Below are 19,743 nucleotides of genomic sequence, written 5' to 3'. Positions count from 1 at the left end.
GTGTACACTCTCTTTAGTTTCAATGTTTTATTCTAAATACAAATATAGTATTGGTTTGTGTAAATGAATCTAGCAAAATCAAATATATAAATAGAAAATTACATTAGACGATGTTAATTAATTCTCCTTCATCATGATCATTCCGATTAGCAAGAACGTCGTCAGCTTCTTCTTCTCCGACAACGTTAGGAGTAATTTGTGCGGTCAAAGGACTAACATAGGTGTCCATGTATGAATCAACATCTTCTACTTTAACACCAATTTTTTTGCCCTGGAGAACCACACACCACCTTTCATCACAAGGGTCTTGCACATAAAATATTTGTCTAGCTTGTTCTGCCATGATGAAAGGGTCATTGTGGTAACCAAGTTTCTTCAGGTCTACCAACGTAAATCCTATGTCATTGGTGCGTACACCGGTGTTGCTGTCAACCCATTTACATTTGAAAAAACATATAGTAAATTTCCCATAGTTAAGCTCCCAAATTTCATCAATGAACCCAAAGTAAGGGATGGAAGCTACACAGGGATTGGCGTCATTCACACTTGCGAAGTGTTGAGATTCAGCCCTTAGGATGACCCCGCTGTTCTGCATTGTACTTTTGTCATCTTGTGCTTTTGTGTAAAATGAATACATGTTTATGTCATATCCTTTCCAAGATATAACATTTCTTTTAGGCCCATCTGCTAGCTTTCTTAATGTTTCTAAAGCATTCTCATTTGCAAAGATTGTATCTTTAAACCAATCACAGAAAGTCTTGTTATGCTTTTTCAACACCCAATTCTTTGACATTTTTGGATTATTTTGTTTGACTAAAGCTTCATGCTTAAGTATGTATGGCAAGACTTCATTACTATTGTTCAAGACATATAAGTGAGCTTGTAACAAATCTTCTACACTTGGAGTCATCACATGCAGTCCTCTTGAACCCTTACCACCCACCCTGCCATCATGCCGAGACTCAAGAAGGCCAACAGGTTTAGCCTTCTCAATGTATTCTGAACAAAATTCAATGGCTTCTTCTGTAATGTACCTCTCAACAATAGATGCTTCTAGAAGATATAGATTCTTTGTATACCCTTTTAAGATCTTCATGTATCGCTCAATCGGGTACATCCACCGTAGATAAACAAGACCACAACATTTGATTTCTCTGACCAGATGCACAATCAAGTGAATCATGATGTCAAAGAAAGTAGGGGGAAAATACATCTCTAACTGGCACAGTATAATTGCGGCCTCATTTTCCAGCTCATCAAACTTCATAGGATCAATGACTTTGCTACATATAGCATGGAAGAAAAAGCACAAGCGAGTTATGGCTAACCTGACTTTGTTTGGCAAGATGTCTCGTATAGCCACAACTAACAATTGTTGCATGAGCACGTGACAATCGTGAGACTTTAACCCTGCAAGCTTAAGCTCCTTCAACTGCACAAGGCTCTTAATATTTGAAGAGTATCCTTGTGGAACCTTCACCCGACGAAGACACTGATAAAAACTTATCTTCTCCTTTTTGGACAAAGTATGACAAACTAGGGGCAAGTAAATTTTCTTCCCATCAGACCTTGGATGCAACTATGATCGTATCCCCATATCAACTAGATCTTGACGGGTATTCAAGCCATCCTTCGTCTTGCCTTGAATGTTAAGGAGCGTCCCAATCACACTGTCACAAACATTTTTCTCCACATGCATAACATCAATACAATGTCTAACGTCTAGATCAGACCAATACAGAAGATCAAAGAAAATGGACCTCTTCTTCCATATGCAACTCTTACTTTTATCCTTCTTTTGGTTCTTTCCAAATACAGTATTCAAGTGTTGAACCCGTTGATATACCTGCTCACCAGTCAACAGTATTGATGCAATATCGTGCTCTTGACTTCCATTAAAAGCTTTTTTCAGTCGTCTGTAAGGATGATTGGGTGTTAGAAAATGGCGATGCCTACTGTAGACTGTTTTTCTTCCATGTTTTAGTTGTATGTAGCTTGTGTTTTCTTCACAGATGGGGCATGCATGATGACCCTTAACACTGTAACCACCGAGATTCCCATATGCTGGAAAGTCATTAATGGTACAAAAAAGCATTGCACGCATTTCAAACGTCTCCTTGCGAAACGCATCAAAGACTACAACCCCCTCGTCCCACAACTTTCTCAGGTCTTCAACCAATAGACTTAGATAAACATCAATGTCATTTCCTGGTTGTCTTGGGCTTGATATCATCATTGACAACATCATGTATTTTCGCTTCATGCACAACTAAGGAGGCAAATTGTAAATTACTAGCAGAACTAACCATAAACTGTGTTGAGTGCTTAAGGTGTCATATGGATTCATTCCATCATTGGCTAGTCCAAGTCTAAGATTTAGTGGCTCTTCCCGAAATTCGGATACAAACCATCAATCTTCTTCCACTACGAGCAATCAGCCGGATGACGAACCATTCCATCAGAAATCCTTCCATTTGCATGCCATGTAAGGTCTTTTGCGTCGTCCTCGTTAGCAAAATGACGCTTAAACCTTGGAATGATTGGAAGATACCACAAAACCTTCACTGGAGGGACCTTCTTTGAGTTTTCATCAGAGTTGTTTTCCCGTTCATCCTTCACTTTGTACCGTGAATTCCCACAGATAGGGCATTTGGACATTTCTTAGAATTCATGCCTGTACAGTATACAATCATTGGGGCAAGCATGAATCTTCTGATACTCCATACCCATCAAACACAGTATCTTTTTCTCATTATAGTAAGTTTTAGGCAACGTGTTGTCATCTGGAAGCAGATTGTCCACTACCTCAAGCAGCGAGGTGAAACTTTTGTCACTCCACCCATACCTGGCCTTCACATTAACCAGACTTAACACCACAGACAACATAGTTAATGAATTCTTGCACCCCGTATACAAAGGCTTCTTTGAATCACTCTGCAATCCTTCATACACAGGGGCATGTGCTTGCTGGAAAGACTCTTGTCCAAGGTCACGAATCATGTCCTCCAAGCGATCTCTCATTTCTACATCAAACGGTTCAGATTGGGACCCACTCTATATGTTTGTCACTTCACCATGCCATATCCACGTCGTGTAATTCTTCTTAATCCCATCACACAATAGATGGTCATGTATGTCGTCCAGTAGTTGTCGTCTTCCATTCAAATAGTTGATGCAAGGACAATAATATTTTCCTTCTTCATTCGGTCGACCTCTTTCTGAAGCAAATTGCAAGAACTGCTCGACGCCATCCTCATATTCTGGGCTCATGCGACTTTCATTCATCCAACTTCGATCCATCTAAGCAATTCCATGCATGAAAATATCACTTTTTATTTATAGGTGTGGCCCTATCCCATTTAAGAAGATTGTCTTTTATGTTAGCTTCAAACGTCAGGGTTAGCATTATTTTGAAAAATTTGACTAAATTTCGGCATCATTTCGCATTGGTCTCCAAGTACACGACATAACATCGGTGAAATGAATTTCTCGATAATCAAGTATGCACTCAGAGAACAACTTGAAATGCATTGAACCGAAATTTCATCAAATTAATGAAAATAATAATAACCTTAACCAATGAATCTAACATAAAAATACCAGTCTCCCCAAACTATCCAAACAAACAATTCAAGACTAAATACAATGACTAATGCAAACTATCCGCAAGAATCATTGCATTCAGTCTCAAACGGGAATCTATGGTTCACTCAGCATGAACAACAATTGTTTATATAGCAATTTACATTGATGACGTACAAGAACATACAAATATCGACATCAACAGTTATGAGACTAGTCATAATAATACAAGCAAAAGCAAGATGCTAACCAATATTTAAATATCGTTATAAAGTTATAATATTACAAGCAAAAGCAACATGCTAACCAAGATCCAATGTTAGGATCCAACAGGGTATGAGACTAGTCCCACATTAGAAGTATGGGATTCTAGTATGGGTAGTAAATGAGAAATCCCTCCCACTGGTAGTGAGAAGGTGGTCTCCAAAAACTCTGTTGCCAAATAATAGGTTCATTTGACAGATCTGCAACAACGGATTTCAAAGAGACCACAATCTCCATGGAAGTTGAAGCAAAGACCAAGCAATGAGATTATAAATGGTTTTCGTAGCTCACGCATTCTTAACAAAGTTTTTTTTTAACTTTATCCTAAGCTCACGAAGAATTGTCTCATTGGAAGTTGACTAGTTATTTTTTTAATATCTTTTTGCTAAATTTTTATTTTCCTCCATTTTAAACTCTAAAGGTTATCTTTGATGTCAAACATCAAAAACTATATTCTATTGCATTATATCTAATGCTAGTTTTTTTTATCAGTTTGAGGGGTGTGTGACAAAGAACAGGTTGTGCCATCTATTGATTTAGTTTACATGTAAAAGAGGTTGTTCCGTCTATAGTAAACAAATTCCAACATCTAGTTTTGCTTTTATCTCAATTTTTTTTAAGGTTCTGGCCTATTCTGATATTGAAATTAATTAAGAAAATAAGAATTTTTACAGGGTGTTTCTAAATTGTTATGTCATTGGTTATTGGAACTCCATATATTGCCAATTGCCACACACACTGTAAAACTTCATTTCATTGAGATGGCTTCCTTCACTTTTGCCTGCTCTGTCTAAATTGTCGAGTTCGACATGCATAAAACATATTGTCCAAATCATCGAAGCATCTAAATAATTGACTATTCTATGGTTAGTGCTCATCCTTCAAGTGATTTCAAGAGTCTTTATATTTAACCCAAAAGCCTTTTTTTTCTACATAATCTGACAATTTGTAGCTTTGCTCAAGACCAAAGTAAAAAAGATAATAATTGAAAATAACAGTGTTGCTTGTATGCTAGATGGGAATGCTAAACTTTGGGTGTGAATATGTTCTTTGGAAAATCAACGTTTCCATTTTCTTTTAATCAATGTTTCTATTTTTCTCTTCATGTTGATTAATTTCTAAAAAGAACATTTGTATATGTATATGGACATTGGTTACTCTTACTTCAACTTAAAAATTTGCTCTCAGATTGGTTTTATATGGTAGTGTTGACTGTTGTTGCTCATGTGTTCATATAGTCTCCATATCATTAATTTTATTGGTCACATAGAAAACCACACTAGTTTTGAAGAATGGTTTATTTATTTTGGTTTGTTCATGTCTCACATTCTTCATAGATAATATCCATAGCATTTTCATTCCAATTTGTCTAAGAATAATTGTATATACCATTTTTACTTCAGGTTGATGTGTGATGCATGTGTACTTATTATAATTAAACAAATTTTTGTCCTGAAATGTATGATGCGATGACAAATTGATTTCTGAGAGATAAAAAATATAAATTTTATTTTTGAATGTGAAAAAAGTGCGACAAATTAGTGTTGTTATTAAATTTGTGAGACCATTTTATCATTAAGTTGTAATGTACAAGAATCAATTTGACAATAAATTATATTTTTCAAGACTAATTTATCATTAAATTGTCTAAAAAACTAATTAGTTATCATGGAGCTCTACCAAAAAAGAGACAAATTTTTCGAAGTCAAGAAAATTACCAACTCCTTCAAAGTAAAATTGGGTAAAGGTGGTTTTGGTGTTGAATACTAAGGAGAGCTACACAACGGTTGCCCTGTGGCTGTAATGATAGAATGCATCCAAAGGAAATGGCAAACACTTTGTCAATGAGGTTGCTAGTATCACTACTACAAAAAGCAGTTTTAACATCGGTTTATTAACATCGGTTTTGGACAAAACCGATGTTAAGTTAAACGCGGTGGCATATTTGTAAATAAAGTATTATTCTTAACATCGGTTTTCCAAAAAACCGATGTTAATGCATACACATTAACATCGGTTTTTCAAAAACCGATGTTAACATCATTAGTTAACATCGGCTTTTCAAAAACCGATGTTAACGTATCATATGTTAACATCGGTTTTTTCAAAAACCGATGTTAATATAAACTTTTTTTAAATTATTTATATATTTTAAAAAAACATATATTGCGTTATTAATTATATTTTAATTAAAAAAATAATAATTAATAAACAATAATAAATTTAAAAGGTAAATATTTAAAAATTAAACTAAATTTTTAAAATGAATTTTTAAAATGAATTCAAAAAAATCTTCTTAAAAAGGTAAATGGAGAATATTGTTTAAAAAATCTATGAAATCCTACTATATTTATGTTATCGTATTATCTTTAAATTAAAATATTTGTATATATTAATTTGATTTATTGAAAATATATGTTACAGTGGTTTAATTTAAATAATTATAGTTATCTCATATATTTTTAGGATTTAAAAAAAATGATATTTTCATTATTTCTAAACAAAATTTTCAGAACAAAAATAAAAATATTTTCATGAGACACGAAAATTATGTTTTAAGTCTTTAAATTTAGAGTTAATTATAATCCACATCTAATTTATTTTTATTACATTTGTCATTTTTTTATTATTTTTAACCACATTTTTTAATTATGTGAATTTTTTTTAATGAATTTAATAAAAAAATCATTTAGGAAAGAAGAAACAAAGAAAAAGAATTATATTTAAATAGTGATGAATTTTTAAAAGAGTAATTAATATTTGATTATTGGATAGAAATTTGGACTGTTCGAATGCGACGTGGATTATGAGAGGAGGAAGACTCAAGTCAAGAAAGGTTCAGTGCGTCATGGACGTGGCTTGTGTGAGGTGCAGGGTTACTAACAAATATGAAATATATGTCAAGTTCACTAAATAAAACGTTACCCAAAGAAAAGACTTCAAAAAGAAAATATGAAATATTATATTTATTAAAATAATATATAATCAACTTAAATAATATGATAAATGATATATTCATTGTTGGACTTTAATTACATGTATGACTTTTCATTTTTTATAATTTTTTATAAATATTATTATAACATTTAATATATGAAAATATTTATGTTTCTTATTATTATTTAGAAGAAAAAAATCATATAAAGTATATGTCGAATAATAAAATTTAAATATATAATTTTTATTACTTAAAGTAACATATACCAAGGACAATATTTTTCCCCAAAACTTTCAGAAATAAACATATAGTTTCAAATGCATAAAAAAATCCCCACAAATAAAAAAAAAGGCATTTTGTGGATCATTTATGTGATAAAATATATAGCACTGTCGTGTATCCTCGATTGAATCATTTCCCCATGCTTGATTGAATAATTATAGAAACATTCATATTAAATTAAAGGATCCTTATATATTTTGTCAAAAAAAATCCTTTATTACTAAAAAAAATAAAATAACCTGTGATTTAGTAAAATTGATGTTTTAGCAAAACCTAAACCCCAAATCTTTTCACGCAGTCTCTCTCTCTCATGCTCTTGCCACCACAAAAATGGTGCTTCCTTGAAACTTGGTGAAACCTAGATAAGTGAAATGCGGTTTTATCTCTTCCTTGATTTGCTGTGCTGTTTCATTTTTCTACCATTCTTATATTGATTTTGTGTTGGAAGCGTAGCAGGGACCATGTGACATCCTGGAAATTTCTACCTGGAATTTTTGGAAACGATGTATTTTGAATGATTATATATATAAGTATTATTCAGTGTATATGCATATATGTTCTTGGTTATGGTAGGAATAGTGGGGGCAAGATATGCGGGTTAGACTAATTAAGGAAGAGAAATCCATAACTGGGAGGTTATGGGTTAATTCTTAATTAATTAGTTTAAAAATCATCGTTTTGCGTGCAACTTAAAATTTAACGAAACCAACCTCTGAACCACGCTCGGGGTTTTATTCTGAGCATTTTGATATATATATTGCTTACTTTCGAAAACTGGCCCCGACGGACGCAGAGAAACGCGAGGAACTGGAACCAGAGAAATGGCACGCAAACCGAGGCAGGATTTTAGCGTTTCAAAGATCAGATTTTTCCTCACTTTTGTGGCTGAGTATGGGTCACAGTCAAAAAGGGAAAGTGGGCCCTTTTTGCTCCACTCAAATGGAGACATGTGGCATTGCTTAAATAAAATAATAGAAAAAGAGAAAACCCTTTTATTTAAGACCAAAAAGCTTTTCAGACAGCTCTCTCTCTCCCTCACGTTGCCATTTTCTTCTTCTTCATTTTCCATTGAAGCTCCAAGCAAAGCTTCAACCTTTGGCCATCATTTCTGCCCCAAATCGCGAAAGGAGGGCATTTTCGGGGTCGTGAAGTGCATGGCTACGAGTGGGACTTCGAAATTTCAGGTTTGGGTGGACTTCTTTCCCCTTTGATTTTCGTGGGTATGGGGTTTTGGGAGATATGATGGGTAGTTTTGTTAGTTTTCTGCTGTGTGATGATTATTTGTGAAGACATTTGTTGAAAGCTTGTTGAAATTGCCATGTTTGGATGAGTTAGACATACCCATTCTGTTTTAGGGTTTTTGTGATGACGTTTGTGATGTTTATATGCTGAAATTACTTATGGAAAACTGTTAGAGATGAAAGGTAGAGTTAACCTAGGGTTAGAAAGTGAGAATGTGATGTTATGAGTGGAAAAAGAGTGAGGCTTTGAGAGTTGGAAGGTTAAGTCTGAATTCTGTGGTAAATGGAGGTTAAAGTGAGTTAATCCTAGCTTGAAATGTCATTTAGGACTTATGAGAAAGCTTGGACTGTGCTAGAGAGAAAAACAAATGACCAAAGTGAACAAAGAGCCATTTCTAGGGCAAATTTGGGTGTTGAAGAGTTAAATTTTGATTCGGTGAGATTTTAGGTGTAAATCCAGTTTGAACAAGTCTAAATAGATGTTATGGACTGGTGTGAGGTGAGAGTTTGCTTCAAATTTACATCATTCTAAATTTCACTTTTCAAACCTAGAAAACCCATTGAATGGAGGGGTGTTGGACACCTAGATTCTGTGTTGCTGTGCTTTAAAGCTTGACTTTGATTTAGACATGATTGATACATGATTTGGGACTTGTAGGAATTGATTTGGGCAAGATTGGATGAGAGGAAGTGTGATTTTCGAAATCTGCACTTATGCAGAATTTTGCTGTCAAAATAGGTGCAGCAGAATTTTGGCTTGTGCAGAAAAGTGCTTGTGTGTGGTTGGCTGTGGAAAGAGTAATGCAGAATGAGTTCTGGATGCTTGCTAGTAGATCCCAACGGTCAAAATGTAGGCTTAAGTATTAGAGACTTCCAGTAAAATTTTCGAGTCGATCCAACGGTTAATGAACCAGAACGAAGGAATTGTTACTGGGGTCTTTAAGTGAGAAAAGCTGTGATTTGGTTGGTGTTTTGGCAAAGTTTTCTGCCTATGCTCTGTTTTGCTTGGCTGTGATAGCTTGTGCAGTTTGAATGTTGTTTTGCTTGGATGTTGTGGAAGCTTGAGAGGATTGATGGGGACCCGGTGTTGAGAGAAATGAGGATATGGGCTACATGGGAGTACGTGAGCTTAGATGGAGGTGGGCAACAGGGGATGGTGGGTTTATGCGCGCATTGTGGATGTGGAAAACTTGTTGTGCACCATCGCCCGACCGCCACCTAGTACCACATGTGATGGGTACCCCATAATCCTACAAGCTTGAGATGAGGAAGTGTTGAAGGGTGAAACTTCCTGCTTTTATTGTTGACCACAGAGTGGTACCTGGAGATATGTCGCGGGGGTCAGGAGACCTTGGGGACGTCAGGTGGGGTGCTATTGCCCAAAACCAAGCTTGACCAATCCCGACCCACCCCGGGCATAGTCGGTCAGTGAGAACCTGTGATGTACCTAAGCAGGCGAGCTCCTGGCAGTCAACAGATAAAAGGAACAAAGACCACAAAGCAAGGAGGCTTGTGGTGGCTGGCCAGCTATGAATTTTGTGTGATATGTGGATTATGGCCTCTGGTAATCGATTACCAAGGGTGGGTAATCGATTACAAGGCTTAAAAATGAAGACAGGAGGCTAAGATGGTCTCTGGTAATCGATTACCAAGGGGTGTAATCGATTACCAGGCTTGAAAACGAAGTCAGGAAACTAAGGGAGCCTCTGGTAATCGATTACCAGCCTGTGTAATCGATTACACAGAGGGATGGGTCACTGGTAATCGATTACCAGGTATGTGTGATCGATTACACAGTGCATTTTTGCATATTTCATGTCCTGAGGCTGTGTAATTCAAGTTTAGCCTCTGGTAATCGATTACCAAGGCTGTGTAATCGATTACCAGAGACGAAAAGCCTTAAGATACCCCTTTTACTTGCATGTAATGGTTATGAGAAGCATTGTGTTGCGGCATAGTTAGATTCTTGTGAAAGAGTCTACCCCTTTCTTTTGTTTCTTGTAGATCGTGATGGCGGCGCAGCTAATCCGTGATCGAGTAGAGATGGAGTGCCTAGAGGGAGCTTGGGAGACCTTCGAAGGCAACACGAGGTGCCGATTTTGGGGCACCATTCGATTCACGGCTACTTCTTTGGTGCATCCAGATGAACCTGCACGGACGCTGCAGCGCACGGTGGAGTGGATACTACCCACGCCTCCACCATATCGTCTAGTGGAGCCAGTCCAAGTGATCGAGGTGACGTCATCCGAGGAAGACCCCGAGGAGGATCTGGAGGAGCTACCTCCTGAGCCTACCGTGGATGCCCTTGACTTTCTAGAGGGTGATGAGGATCCACTTCTTGAGGTGGATTCTCCCGAGGAAGTCATGTCGGCATCTGAGGCAGACTCTACGGAGGATAGTGGCCCGGGGGAGATGGCGATCAGCGGAGGCTCTTCATCATAGTGGACAGTTCCATGGATTAGTTTTATATACTTTTGAGGGTGGGTGTATCTAGGACTGACTGTTAGGTTTACTCTTTTATTTTTGTATGGGTAGACCTGATGTATAGGAATTTGATGATTGTATACATGTGGCTGAAGCCAACACTGTGGACACCTTTGCTCTGGATGACACTATATATTTTGTAAAACTCCCATATTTTGGACAGCTTTAAATGATGAAAGCATTTATGATCAATCTTGTTATTTGAAAAGAAAGCATTAGCAACTTTATTTGTAAAAGAGTTTATTGACTGTATATTATCCTTTTATTTTCATGTGACGACCTAAAGTAATGGCTGGTACATTCTTCCTTTTGAAACAGCAAAATAGTTTAGAGATTATGAGTGGTAAGAAAGAAATGACTCCGAATAGAGTTGTGAACTGGCCATTCAGGACTCTGTAGTGAGGATTTTCCTTCTAAACCTAGTTATGGTGAAAAGAGAAAGATATGAAAAGGGAAAAAAAAAATTTACCATGGTTTTTGTTATTTAAATTATTACTATTAAACCAGTCATTAATTTAGGGACGCCACAGACCACGCGTAGCAGGGACCACGAGGACAAGGAGTGGCCGCGGGTGAGGGTATATAATGCTTGTTCGAATCGATTCTGCATTTTTTTCTTTTCAAACTAACATTTCTTTGTTGCTTTTAGCTATACATTTTGCTGCAGCTTTCCTCGGGACCTTGTCGGCGACCGTACCCATTGGATGAACAATGCGAAGAGGTACGTTTGTTGAATAGTATTTTTTTTGGAGGAAAAAGAAGGAACCATGTTAAGTCCGTGTTTTGTGTTTATTTTTTTATTATTGCGTAGGTAAGGTTGAAACCTAAAAGAAATGTGTGTTTTGCGAAGGTTCCAGGGCTCCTTGCCTCTGAAATTAGCAATTTAATTTCCCAAGATATATCAGTGCTCCCTGATAATATAGGTTGGGAAATTAGGAGAAACCCACATTAATAGGGGGTGGGGGAATAATAATTCACCTGTGTGAATTTGGCTTTCAGACTTCGAGTCCAGTCACCAAGTATAATGTAAATGCTTATTTTTGATATTTTGGTGTTTCTTACACACGGTGAGGTGGGAAATTCCTCTATTTGTCTTTTTTATTTATTTATTAAGATATTGTTGTGACTAATTTTACTAATTTTAAAATACGTGTCTTTTTTATTTATCTATAAAAAAAATAATTTCTAAAAATAAATTTTATTATTTCTTTATTGTGTCTATGAGTTTTAAATTTACATTTTATAATTTATAAAACTAATTTTATTCTTATTTTGGATTTCTAATTTATAAATCAGATTGCTCTGTAACAATTTTTTATTTTATTTTTTATAGTTATTCCAACGAACAAAAAAGGATTAATTAATTAATAATACTTGGTTAAACAGGCTATCTGTTGAGAAGCTAGCTTCCACTGTGCTTTGGAAACTCTCCACTCCATGCAGCTATACTGAAACGAAATCCTGGTATTCCTTCTAATTCACACCAAATTACTAGCTTGATTTTTTTTCCCGCACATTAATGAATATATATATATAGGTATTTTAGTTTACACAATGTCAAGTATTGATCGATGGATAAGCACTCTGCTTCACATAATTCGTACTCTTGTTCTAGTTTCATAACCATATAGTAAGCCAGAAAGTCAAATAAAAGGTCCTAATTACTGGATAATTAAACACAACCATCAATGGTAAAATTGATTTTAAATCAAATTAATTTATAAATCTATAATAACAATTTCTATAAATATTATTGTGTTTTCAGAATATTTTTAAAGGTTTATGTTCCGTATTATTTTTGCTTTTACTTACCTAACTCTCTCTCTCTCTCTCTCTCTCTCTCTCTCTATATATATATATATATATATATATATATATATATATATATATATATCAATGTGTTAGGAGTTTTCAAATAAGCAAGAAATATAAGCTCTCATTTATTTCAAGTAGGCCCTGTTTTTCTCTTCCTCTTTTCACTTTTTTTTAAAGATATATAACTATGACTCCTTCACTCGTGTTAATATGATATATATGTCCGTATAGATAGTTTTTTTCTTTTTTCTTTTAAAAAAAGAGTAAAATATTTGCAATGATAGTTTTTTTTAAAAGGTGAGATAATTTTTTTAAAAAAGGTAAAATATAATATACATCACACGTGCTAATATGATATATATGTCATTTCATTAATTTATAAAGTACGGGATTTTGTAATGATTTATATATAATATACAAAATATGCATGCCTTTTTAAGTAATTGAAAGAGAGTTTTCTTTGATTTATCACTACAAAGTATGCAGTTACCCCCATAGTGATGAAGTGAAACATATATAATGTCAGTATCACACTCAAGATTACGAAGGCCCTCCATGCATGAATGATTAATTCCTAGCTACACACATGATTCACAACTCACAAGACATAAACAATGACAAGCCAATTTTGAATCGGTTAGTCAACCATGACAAATTGCAACCATATGTCCATATCATAAATGTATAAAAATTACTCTTTTTTTCTTCTTTCTGAAGTAGAGTTATAAATATATATATGGGAAGCTACTGGATGATTTTACATTTTAAAATAAAAAGGTTCATATATCCTTCCATTATGATACTTCTGAAGAGCAGTCCAAGACTGAAAATCCTTCCACTGACCCAACATAAGACACCTGCGAGTAACAAAAACAAAATTAAGTACAAAATGAACACGATATCCCATGTTATGCAAATTTCAGAATCTCGAGTCAAATTGTGATAAATTTAAGAACTCTCCTTTCTAGAATAAATTTAATATAATTTAGAATAAATTGTTCTCATATCTTCTGAGCGCTTATTATACTTAATCTTACTCTTTTTTTTATCATACGCAAGATTGTCTTATGTAGGTGTTCATTCAATTATTTCTTTGATTCTTGCTTTCATTTTGGATCGTGCTGCTCATCATCACAGGTACAAATGTTTGTTACCAATGAATATTTTTATTACGTGTTCACTGTCATTAATGACAATTGATATATTCTATACAAATTGTGTTCATGATGAGTGAACCTTAGATTCCCATTTGAGATTGGATGCAATGATTCTTGCGGACAGTTTGCATTAATCATTGTATTCAATCTTGAATTGTCCGTTTGGACAGTTTGGGGAGACTGATATTTTTATAGTAGATTCATGTGTTAAGGTTAAAATTATTTTGTTTAATTTGATGAAATTTCGGTAATGCATTTCTAGTTGTTCTCTGAGTGCATACTTGATTATCGGGAAGTTAATTTCACCGATTTCATGTCGTGTACTTGGAGACCAATGCGAAATGCTGCCAAAATTTTGTCAAATTTAACAAAATAGAATTAACCCTGATGTATGAAGCTACCATAAAAGACAGTCTTCCTGAATAGGATAGGGTCACACCTTTAATAAAAAAGTGAGATTTTCATGCATCGAATAACTTTGAGAGTATGACCGAGTTATTACTTAGATGGATCGAAGTTGGATGAATGAAAGTCGCATCAGCCCAGAATATGAGGAAGGCGTCGAGCAATTCTTACAATTTGCTTCACAAAGAGGTCAACCGGATGAAGATGGAAAATATTATTGTCCTTGCATCAATTGTTTGAACGGAAGACGACAAATACTGGATGACATACGAGAGCATCTGTTGTGTGATGGAATTAAGAGAAATTATACGACGTGGATATGGCATGGTGAAATGACAGACATGCAGAGTGGGCAACAATCCGAACCGTTTGATGTAGAAATGGGAGATCGCTTGGAGGATATGATTCGTGACCTTGGACAAGAGTCTTTCCAGCAAGCACATGCCCCTGTGTATGAAAGATTGCAGGGTGACTCAAAGAAGCCTTTGTATCCGGGGTGCAACAATTCCTTGACGCTATTGTCGGCTGTGTTAAGTCTGGTTAATGTCAAGGCCAGATATGGATGAAGTGACAAAAGCTTTACTTCATTACTTCAAATAGTGCACGATCTGCTTCCACAGGATAACACATTTCCTAAAAGCTACTATCAGGCAAAGAAGATATTGTGTCCAATGGGAATGGAGTATCAGAAGATTCATGCTTGCCCTAATGATTGCATACTGTACAGACATGAATTTGAAGAAATGTCAAAATGCCCTAGGTGTGGGGCGTCACGGTACAAGGTGAAGGATGATGAGGACTGCAGTTCTGATGAAAACTCAAAGAAGGGCCCTCCAGCGAAGGTGTTGTGGTATCTTCCCATCATTCCAAGGTTTAAGCGTTTATTTGCTAATGAGGACGATGCAAAAGATCTTACCTGGCATGCAAATGGGAGAAAATCTGATGGAATGGTCCGTCATCCAGCTGATTGCTCCCAGTGGAGGAAGATTGATAGTTTGTATCCGAATTTCGGCAAAGAGGCAAGAAATCTTAGACTTGGACTAGCCAGTGATGGAATGAATCCATATGGCAATTTAAGCACTCAACACAGTTCATGGCCAGTTCTACTAGTAATTTACAATTTTCCGCCTTGGTTGTGCATGAAGCGAAAATACATGATGTTGTCTATGATGATATCAGGCCCAAGACAACCAGGAAATGACATTGATGTTTATCTAAGTCCGTTGATTGAAGACCTGAGAAAGTTGTGGGATGAGGGGGTTTTAGTATTTGATGGGTTTCACAAGGAGACTTTTCAAATGCGTGCAATGCTATTTTGTACCATTAATGACTTTCCAGCATATGAGAATCTCAGCGGTTACAGTGTTAAGGGTCATCTTGCATGCCCCATCTGTGAAGAAGACACAAGCTACATACAACTGAAACATGGTAGAAAAACAGTGTACACTAGACATCGTCATTTTCTAAAAGCTCATCACCCTTACAGAAGATTGAAAAAAGCTTTTAATGGAAGTCAAGAGCACGAAACTGCACGGACACCGTTAACTGGTGAGCAGGTCTTCCAGCGGGTTGAACACCTTAATACAGTATTTGGAAAGACCCAAAAGAAGGATAAAAGTAAGAGTTGCATATGGAAGAAAAGGTCCATTTTCTTTGATCTTCCATACTGGTCTGATCTAGATGTTAGACATTGTATTGATGTTATGCATGTAGAGAAAAATGTATGTGACAGTGTCATTGGGACACTCCTTAACATTCAGGGCAAGACGAAAGATGGTCTAAATACCCGTCAAGATCTAGCTGACATGGGCATACGATCACAGTTGCATCCAAGGTCTGATGGTAAAAAAATATACTTGCCTCCAGCTTGTCATACTTTATCCAGAAAGGAGAAGATCAGTTTGTGCCAGTGTCTGCGCCAGGTTAAAGTACCACAAGGATACTCTTCAAATATTAAGAGCCTTGTGCAGTTCAAGGAGCTTAAACTGGTGGGGTTAAAGTCTCATGATTGTCACGTGTTGATGCAACAATTGTTAGCCGTGGCCATACGAGACATTTTGCCTAACAAAGTCAGGTTAGCAATAACTCGCCTGTGCTTTTTCTTCAATGCCATATGTAGCAAAGTCCTTGATCCGGTCAAGTTTGATGACTTGGAAAACGAGGCTGTAATTATACTGTGCCAGTTGGAGATGTATTTTCCTCCTGCTTTCTTTGACATCATGGTCCACTTAATTGTTCACTTGGTCAGAGAAATCAAATGTTGTGGTCCTGTTTATCTGCGCTGGATGTACCCGGTTGAGCGCTACATGAAGATCTTAAAAGGGTATACCAAGAATCTACATCGTCCAGAAGCATCTATTGTTGAAAGGTACATCGCAGAAGAAGCCGTTGAATTTTGTTCTGAGTACATTGAAAAGGCTAAACCTGTTGGCCTTCCTGAGTCTCGCCATGACGACAGAGTGGGCGGTAAGGGTTCAAGAGGACTGCATGTTATCACTCCAAGTGTAGAAGATTTGTTACAAGCTCACTTGTATGTATTGAATAACAGTAATGAAGTTTTGCCATACATAGTTCAACATGAACATTTAGTGAAACAAAATAATCCAAAAATGTCAAAGAACTGGGTCTTGAAAAATCATAACAAGACTTTCTCTGATTGGTTTAAAGATACAATCTTTGCTGACGAAAATGCTTCTGAAACATTAAGAAAGCTAGCTCATGGACCTAAAAGAAATGTTATAACTTGGCAAGGATACGACATAAACAAGTATTCCTTTTACACAAAAGCACAAGACGACAAAAGTACAATGCAAAACAGCGGGGTCACCCTAAGGGCTGAATCTCAACACTTTGCAACTGTACATGATGACAATCCCTGTGTAGCTTCAATCCCTTACTTTGGCTTCATTGATGAAATATGGGAGCTTAACTATGTCAAATTTACTGTTTGTGTTTTCAAATGTAAGTGGGTTGACAGCAACACCGGTGTGCGGACTGATGATGTAGGATTTACGTTGGTAGACTTAAAGAAACTAGCTTACCAGAATGACCCTTTCATCATGGCAGAACAAGCTAAGCAAGTATTTTATGTGCAAGACCCTTGTGATGAAAGGTGGTCTGTGGTTCTAAACGGGAAAACAATTGGTGTTAATGTAGAAGATGATGATTCATACATGGACACTTATGTTAGTCCTTTGTCTACACAAATGACTTCTAACAATGTCGGAGAAGAAGAAGCTGACGACGTTCATGTTAATCGTAATGATCATGATGAAGGAGAATTAATTAACATCGTCTAACGTAATTTTCTAATATAATATTTCATTTCGGTACATTCATTTACATAACTCATACAGTGTTTTTTGATAATATTAACTAACTCAACTTTTTCTCTTTAAAGGACCATGGCTACTCCACCTGCCTCGCCTCCTCCTCCTCTTCCTCCTCCTCCTGCAGACGCTGATGCGTCTCCATCTACGTTGAAGTGGACACGCAAGGCGACACGGCTACGATCATTGGCCACTAGACCACCTGGGGCAGAAAGACCTGTGGTCAACGTCGATCCTGCTACCGGCAAGGCCGACGGTCCCCACAAGAAGAAATTAAGAACATATTTGGGGATTGTCGCTCGTGATAAGGTCAACGTGACATATGACACCTGGAAGGAAGTCCCTACTGCTCAGAAGGATTTGATATGGGAGGATATTCAGGTATTTGAGTTTTCTTCGTTGATTTTCTTTAATAGTCTAAATTTGTTATTTACTTACAATAAAACCTAATTTATTGTTTGTCAGGCGGAATTTCAAATCCCTGAAGCTTCTGACAGTAGGACAAAGAAGAAAATTCTTCAGATTGTCGGCGAGCGCTGGAGGTAGTTTAAATCTGACTTGACTAGGAAATGGGCACTTGCAGTCGACAAGGACAGTGCGGACGACATTGTCTGTGAAAAATATGGCATTAGCAAGGAGAAATGGACTCAGTTTTGTCAGACCCGCAGAGACCCCTCATGGGAGGTATGTACTTTGTCATTTTAGTTGTTTTCCACAACAAAATCACTTCTTATAATTTATTGTAATAATCATTTTCATTAATGTTATCCTTTTGTAGGATGTACGGAAAAAGGCACAGGCCTCCCAGAAGCAAAACACTGCCCCCCACGTATTGTCTCGTGGGGGTTATGAATATTTAGAAGAAAAGCTCATGGCTGAGAAGACAAAGAAAAGACTGGAAGAAGCTGCCCAGTCTAGAAGCACTGAGGGCATCATTGACCCTCCATCTCCCATCAGACGCCACGTGAAATGGAAGATGGCCCGCACGAAGAAAACTTGACAGATGACGTCTGAGGCAGCAAAGGAAATAACTGACAGGATTGTAAGTCATTTTTAATTAATAATTGTAATTATCTTTGTGTATTTTGTGAATTCCTTGGACAAATATGTGTTCGGTACAGGATTCTTTGGACGAGCAGGCGTCACAGGGATCGTTCGTCCCCCATGGACGTCAGGATATCCTGACTGCTGCCATTGGGCGACCAGAGCACCCTGGCCGTGTTCGTGCTGTTGGAGCCGGTGTCACCATAAAGCAATACTTTGGATCAGCTTCACGAACATCCCGCAGTTCTTCCTCCATGCCTCTTGAAGACCTAGAACACCTGACCCAACAAATCAGAGACCCACTGGAGGAGTCAATCACAGAAAAAGTGACTCGAAAGATGATGGAATCCTTCAGTCAGATGCAGTCCCAGTTTCAATCTCAGATGCAATCACAGGGAATTGCACTACCTCCAGAGCCAGAGGTTGGTCCCTCAGGTCCTCGTGTCAGCACAAAGGAGAGTTGTGTTGCTCCCTCAGGGAACGATCCAGGGACGGGTGACTCAGACAAATGCGGCCTATATATTGAAGAAAATCCTTCCCGCTTGGTTGCCCTAGGAAGACTTTACGAGGGATCCACAACAGTTCACAACATCCCTTTGTTGCATGGCCAAGTCAAGGTTGGTGTTGAGGAGATTAAAGATACAGAGGCTCTCGTTCCTGTACCCACTGACGAGGTTACCTTAGTGGGGCAGACACTTAACACTTTCCTTGCTTGGCCAACACATCTTGTGAAGCGTTTATCAGAACAGGTATTTTACTCTGATTATATGTTTATTTTTTTCAATTAATTTGTTCACTGTAATCAAAACTTGCTAATTAACTATGTTTTATCAATAGGCAGCTGTGTCTCCAGCAAAACCTCTAGAAAGCCCGGATGAAGAGGTCGATGATCCCCTGTACCTGATGACATTGACCATCCCACAACTGTTTTTGAAGCCGCTCCAGGTTATGTGCGATGCTACCATATTCGGGGTGTTTAATCAAAACTTCCCGTTGTATATAAAGCACGAAGATCTCTCTGAAATTGCACATGGTGGTCAATGTCTCAGCATATCTGTTATACAATTGTGGATTCTGTAAGTCATTTTAGATTACTATTAATTACCAAAGTAATTGTTTTAAATTCATACATAATTAACTTTGACTTAACAACACAGCCATCTGACTGAGACAAGTGTGCGAGCGGGGAATTCTGATGTGTA

The sequence above is a fragment of the Glycine max genome, chromosome 19 (assembly GCF_000004515.6).
Source record: "Glycine max cultivar Williams 82 chromosome 19, Glycine_max_v4.0, whole genome shotgun sequence".
NCBI lineage: Eukaryota > Viridiplantae > Streptophyta > Magnoliopsida > Fabales > Fabaceae > Glycine > Glycine max.
The sequence above is the reverse complement of the archived record's forward strand: the minus strand, read 5'-3'. Positions refer to the sequence as shown.